Raw genomic sequence first — 6,897 nt, 5'->3', positions numbered from 1 at the left:
TATATCTGAATATTAGTTGAATCCAATAATGGAAAAGTAATGTTTCAAATCAGTCCAAAAATAATTCTAATTTTTGGCAATGGAGTTTTTCGGGATGATGTTCAAAGCGTTTTCATTGTACCTATTCTACCCGAGCTTTTGCATTTTTTTGTGAACAATAGTGACTGCAACGAATCAATGTTAATGTTCTTTTCGTCTGTTACTAATATATAAATAATTTTTTTTTCTGTTCTCCGTCAAGAGTTTTCTTAAAAGATGTGCATTATATATTATTGGACAGAGCGCAACACACGATTCAGCCGATTGCATTTTATTGGATTAATAATGCCCAAAAAAGGTGGGTATTTTTCTTTCTGTTTGGTGAAATAATTTTAATTACGCACTTGTTCAGCCACCACAACGACGAACGGAGTTTCGTATCAGATGACGTAGTTTTAAATTAAGGCGTGTTCTGCAAAACTGGATAACAGAAGCAGAATAAAAGACCAGAAAATCATAACTGTTTCAGACAATTAAGAAGTGGAGGAGGACGACTTCGAGTTGATTCATATTTAAAACAATGCCTTACAAAATTAATAAAAATTCTCTTTTTGTATTGTTTATTTAGCATCATACTTGTAGGTTATTTTTTTTGTTTCCTCGTTGTGCAGAAAAAAACAAAAAGTTGGAATACAACTAAAAATTTATTCTTAACTTGATAAAAAATCATTTTTTGAATTTATATATTTCTTCGTAATAAATTTATAATAAATTACATTGAAAAAAAAAAAAAGGACGTAATATTTGACTTCGTATCGCACTCCCTCCAAAGCTCTAAGTATATTCGGCAATGAAATCACAGTATCACATCGGGTCAGTAAAACCACTTATTTCTATATTTTCAAAATCTTTCATATAATCGAAATCTTCTTGTAACATCAATCGACAGACAAAAAATTCAGTTTAATTATTTTAGCAAACCTAGAATATCAGTGTGACTTGTCTACTATGAACTGACGGGCTTCGCGACAAGGAAAATAATGAAACCGATGAATTTTTGAAAAATATTTAAGCTTTCTTTTGGGGAAAATTATCACACCTACTTTTTATCTGTATCTTGAATTAAATCATGGAACGTACAATGAAATTAGAAAACAGTAATCTAGCTAATATCATTTGCTTGGAAGTTATGTAATTGTTTACGGAAAGTTTTTCAGGTAAAACAAAGAAGTATCCATGTAACCTTGCCTTGCTAGAAATACTAACCAAACCTAAATCGATAACTTACTATTTATATATATATATATAATGTGTGTGTGTATAAATTACTTAAATATATAAATGGAGATTGTTAAAAGTTGAAGGTCTTTGATGTTAAGGCAGTTCTAGGGAGACTAACTTAAATCAGGTCAAAATAACGAATTTCATAAGTTTCAGGATGTGAACAAGCGCGAACACGTCATAAGCTGGACATATAAAGATCAGTTGAATTCGTATTCGCCGTTACAATTCATATTAAAAACAACAAAGGAAAGTACTTGCGTATATATGTGTGTATATACAGATGTACATATTTTATATATAAAAGTAGTATACCCGTGTCGTCAAAGATGTGGACGGAAATACTTCCTTCCCCATTTTCTCGCAAATTAGTGTCCTTTTTTTAAAAATTTTCTTGCCTCCCCATTTCTTCATTTTTCACTTTTTCCCGAAACCGTAACCCTAACACCCTCGCCCTAAAACCCCAACCCTTAGTAGATAAACTTTTTTCAGCATATTTTGAGAGAAAAAAATTCTGAAAAAAGTTCAAGATACCTATTTTTGCAGATTCGTAGGATCTATTTTAAAACGGGGGCCACATTTTTCATTAATGTTTTACGTAGTGTTTTTGGTATGGAAAGACTTTCAATCTTCGTATACTTATCTATTTTGTGTTATAGAACAGAAAAATATTTTTGTATTCGAATTTATTTCATGTAAAAAATTGTCTTATTTCAACCAATCACTGACAAGTATTCAGTTGTTTACATTTACTCCTTTGGCTGATTAAGCGATGTAAAGCGTATTTAATCTCCATACCTTCGTTTTATTTGCTTTAACCCTAACCCTACGGTTAGGGTTAATTGTTTCAGAATCGTTTGTTTATGTATATTGGCTGAATGGACGTCAGTGATTGGTTGAAATTACAGAAATACTACTTTAACATGGAAAAACTTATGAATTTCTTTTTTTTAAAAGAAGACTAAGAGAAAAAGATGTTTTATATGACACATTCTACCAGTGTTCCAAGTTTCAAAGTGTTTCGTTAATGAAAAATGTGGCCCCTGTTTTAAAAAAGAGCCGATTTGTATTCTCCGTAGCCGGAAACGGGGGTTTGTGTAGGAAATTTTTTTTTTAAGGGGGGAGGGGTACAAAAGGAAGTGTTACGGTCTCAACAATTCTCTTCCTATAGAAAATTGAATTTTCACCATTGTGACGGGATTTTACAATTTTTTTATTCCCACCACACATTTCAAAACTATGGTGGGAAGCTTGTCATGAAAAATTTGATTTTTTTTTTTTTTATCTGCTGCCCTCCACCCCTTCCTGGGGTCCTTAGGATGGACTTTTTCTTTGCACTGAAAAGAAAAAATTGAAATCTGTGAAAATCCATCGTCGCAGAATCATCACCACTCCCACCCCTGCTGCCAGCAGGTATACATACAGAATGAGAGAAATAACTTGAATGTTTTCCGTTGTAAGTCTTGTGTTTATACCTACACAACCACACTAGCATGAATAAACACCATAACATTGATATTACTGTTGATGCCCGTGCCAGTGGTATATAAAAAGCACCCACAACACTCTTGGGATGGTTGGCATTAGAAAGGGCATCCAGCTGTCGAAACTTTGCCAGAACAGATTGGAACCTGGTGCAGCCATCTGGCTTGCCAGTCCTTAGTTAAACCGTCCAACCCATGCCAGCGTGAAAAGTGGATGTTAAACGATGATGAAGGTGATGAGCTGCCAGGCGCAGGAGTGGCTGTGTGGTAAGTAGCTTGCTTACCAGCCAGATGCTTCCAGATTTATTCCCACTGCATGGCACCTTGGGCAAGTGTCTTCTACTATAGCCTTGTGGGTGGATTTGGTAGACGGGAACTGAAAGAAGCCTGTCATGTGTATATATATATATATATATGTATATATATATACATGATGGGTTTGAAATGACTGAAACGAACAAAGATAAAAGAGCAAGCATTTTGTCCATCTTTTACATTCTGGTTTCAAAATGTTGCTAACGTTGATAAAATAGTCCCCCTTGAGCATTGGGGTTGATTCAATCTACTCGGCTCCTGCCCCCACAATTGCTGGTCTTGTGCCGAAATTGGAAACCTACATTATACTTACTGATAGAATTCATTTGTGAAATCTGAAGGAAATTTTAAAAAAAAAAAAGTTTACAATAGGCACAGGCGTGGTTATGTGGTAAGAAGCTTGCTTCCAAACCACATGGTCCTGGGTTCAGTCCCACTGCGTGGCACCTTGGGTAAGTGTCTTCTACTATAGTCTCAGGCTGACCAAAGCCTTGTGAGTGGATTTGGTAGATGGAAACTGGAAGAAGCCCGTCATATATATTAGCGATTCAGCAAAGAGATCAATAGAATAAGTTCTGGGGTAATCTGTTGAACTAAAAGGCAGTGCTCCAGCATGGCCACAGTGAAAATGACTGAAACAAGTAAAAGAAAAAGTTAAATTGTGTTTCACAACACCAAGCTTACACATACCATTTTGTGTTGGTGTTGAAAAAATTCAAAAATACAGGGTGAATAATGTTCCGATATTTTTTTTTCTTAAAAAGCTGTCCACCTCAGCATTCTGAAGTGTGTGTGATCAAGAAAAAAAATCCTTATGGAAATGGAGAAAATCCAACTTATATGGGCTCCTTTTGGAGCATCAAAAACAATGGGAGAAACCTTGATAAATGTCGGCAATCGGGTAAAATATTTGTACAGACACATAATTACAGTTGTAATGTCGAGATGGAAGATTATCATCTACACAAACATGTGTGTATATATATATATATATATATATATATATATTGTCAAAATAAACAACAAGGATATCCAAAGTTAATGCAGTACGATCGTTTAATGTGACCATTACATCAAATGTAAAATACAGAGCAATCCTCAGCTGCACAAAGATATAGAAATTTACTGAAATCTCATCTCAACAGAAGGACATATTTTTATAACTACATTTAAACTCTCCAAGTGGAAAAGGAGGAATACAAAAAAACCATTTTGACTTAGCCAGGCCATACAGACTGGCCTGTGTGGCCTGGCTAAGTCAAAATGGTTTTTTGTATTCTTCCTTTCCACTTGGAGAGTTTAAATGTAGTTACAAAAATATGTCCTGTTGAAATGAAATTTCATTAAATTTCTATATCTTTGTGCAGCTGAGGATTGCTCTGTATTGTACATTTGATGGAAAGCTCACATTGCTTAATTAAATGTAGTCGCATGAAACTATCATACTGCATTGCCTCTGGATATCCTTGTTGCTTATTTTGATTTTAATCACCTTATTTTGAAAGTGTATGGATAATACCATACTTAATTCTGGTGCCTAAACTTAAGTACCATATTCACCTTGAATCTAAATTTTTTATATACACACACACACACACACAGGTTGGGGAATCAAATCTTGGAAAATAATAGATAATTCACCAAATTGTTTATTTTACAACAACCAGCAAACTGACAAATATAATTTTAACACAACTTTATAGAGGTATAAAGAGACCATTTATTCAGTGTGTCCGCCACCATTGTCCAACTTGTAGAAAAATAGATATTTTTAATAAAGTTTTCACCTATATACTTTTCAAATGGTGTACATTACAATACTGCCAGTGCCCCTTTCAGCTGAAACACAAAAGTAAGTAAAACAATCCATATATATGTGTAAAAGAATTTTAATAGACTAAAGTGGTGAACCATCAGAGTTGTTGGCACACCGAGTAAAATGGTTAGTGGCATTTCATCTGCTTTTATGTTCTGCCAAGGTTGGCAGATAAAACAAGCCCCGGTCATGTATTGGAATTGATGTAATCAATTATACCCTTTCACTAAATTTCAGGCTTTGTGCCTATAGAAAACTAAGGCAACACAAGCTGGTAGAATCATTCTAGAATCTGTCTTTATGTTCTGGGTTCAAATTCCACCAGGGTCAAAATAAATATCAGTTGAACACTGAGGTTGTTATAGACAGTCATGGTGTCATGAGGTGAAACCATCTAATGATGACTCCAGTCAGAAAGCTGGAATATGTCATTCGATAAAGGAACACTGTACAATGAATTCATAGAACCAAGTTGTGACTTCTAAATGCCTTTACTCTAGGTCACAAACACATACAAGTTGAATAATCAGGAAAAGTGTTTACAAATGAAGGCCATGTTCATCTGTGTATTACCTCATGTCTGCTAGCTGTCGCAGGTGTCGTACGAGAGCCATGTACTGGTGTCGTGATGACAAAGAAGAGCTGACTGCCACCTACTAGCGAGCTATTTAAGCAGACACTGTTAGGGTAAGTAACTTCACCTACAATGTAATCCCCGGAAATTGCTGGCTTTGTGCCAATATTTGAAACCAATATGAGAAGATGGAATGAACAGGCTTAATTGCAAATCACTACAATTGTTTCAGCACAGCATTATCAGCTGTTAATTGCTGAAATGTTACATAAATCATTCAGAATATTGCACTAATATGTCTCAACAATAGCTGTATACGTGCAGGTATATACATGTGTCTATCTGCTTCCCAGAGGTGTATAAACATATACGAATACATTCATATACATCTAAGTGTGTTTACACATGTGTACATACGACCATGCTCTCAACTCTGATCACCCCATAGTATCTTATAGCGAAACATGAAGCAGTGGTACATCAGTGAAACAGCTGAACTACAGGGAGAAACTAGAAGAATTACGACTAGTCCCTAAAGTGAAGACAGGTGAGATATTATGTGATAAACTTACAGGGGATTCCAGAAGGGTGGGCACTAAACAGAGAGTTACAACAGCCTCCGAGCTGTCCACTCTGCAGAGTGGTTGGTATTAAGAAGGGCATCCGGCTGTAAAAATCTTTCTAAAACAGTCACAGAAGTTTGGTGCAGGCTTCTGGCTGGCCAGCTCCTGTCAAACCATCCAACCCATGCCAGCATGGAAGGTGGACGTTAAACTATGATGATGTTCAAAATATCCCACCCACCCTCAGAGTGAGAACCAGGCTACTATTGGGATTCAAAGGCCCACAGATTTAAAAAGCTGGGATATCTACATGGTGGAGGAGGGGGATGTTTTCAAGAAGCAAGAATTCCAAAATAGGGTCAGGCTATCAAATGCCTTCCTTCACCAAAAAATTATTGCTCAATATTGGTGATGATAGTTTCAGTATTAATAGTTTCACAATGTATATATTATATACATAGTGAAACTATTAAAACTAAAAGTATTATTGCACATTACAATAGAGATGTTATTGTTTCACTTTTGACATAATACTGAAATAGTATAAGAGATAAGAGCTGCTCTAAGCTCGCATCAAGCAAGAAGTTGAATATTCTTTTGGCCCATGACACTGCATGGACCCTACGTAAGGCATGTGTAAAATTTGAATGAAATCAGTTGGGTAGTTCTCGAGTTTTAGTGATGTACACATACAGAGAGAACCACATTCTCAGTTTTATATATATATATATATATATACATACATATATAAAGAAAACAGAAAATGGAGATAACAGTTATTTTAACCTGTAACTCAACTAACCTTACATCATCATCATCATCATCATCATCGTTTAACGTCTGCTTTCCATGCTAGCATGGGTTGAACGATTTTACTGAGGACTG

General features: G+C 35.3%; 1 protein-coding gene across 1 annotated transcript in view; it reads left to right on the top strand.

The window, feature by feature from the left end:
* The first annotated feature begins 744 nt into the window (after nucleotides 1-744).
* LOC106867230 (serine/threonine-protein kinase TBK1) overlaps nucleotides 745-6,897 on the top strand; it is a 258,492-nt gene continuing 252,339 nt past the window's right edge. Inside the window, exon 1 of the mRNA XM_052974143.1 lies at nucleotides 745-852. The gene's annotated coding sequence lies outside the window, so the exon portion shown is untranslated. The remainder of the gene's footprint in view (nucleotides 853-6,897) is intronic.

The sequence above is a fragment of the Octopus bimaculoides genome, chromosome 1 (genome assembly GCF_001194135.2).
Source record: "Octopus bimaculoides isolate UCB-OBI-ISO-001 chromosome 1, ASM119413v2, whole genome shotgun sequence".
In the NCBI taxonomy this organism is placed as follows: Eukaryota; Metazoa; Mollusca; class Cephalopoda; order Octopoda; family Octopodidae; genus Octopus; species Octopus bimaculoides.
Note: the sequence above shows the minus strand (reverse complement) of the source record. Positions and strands in the feature narration are given on the sequence as shown.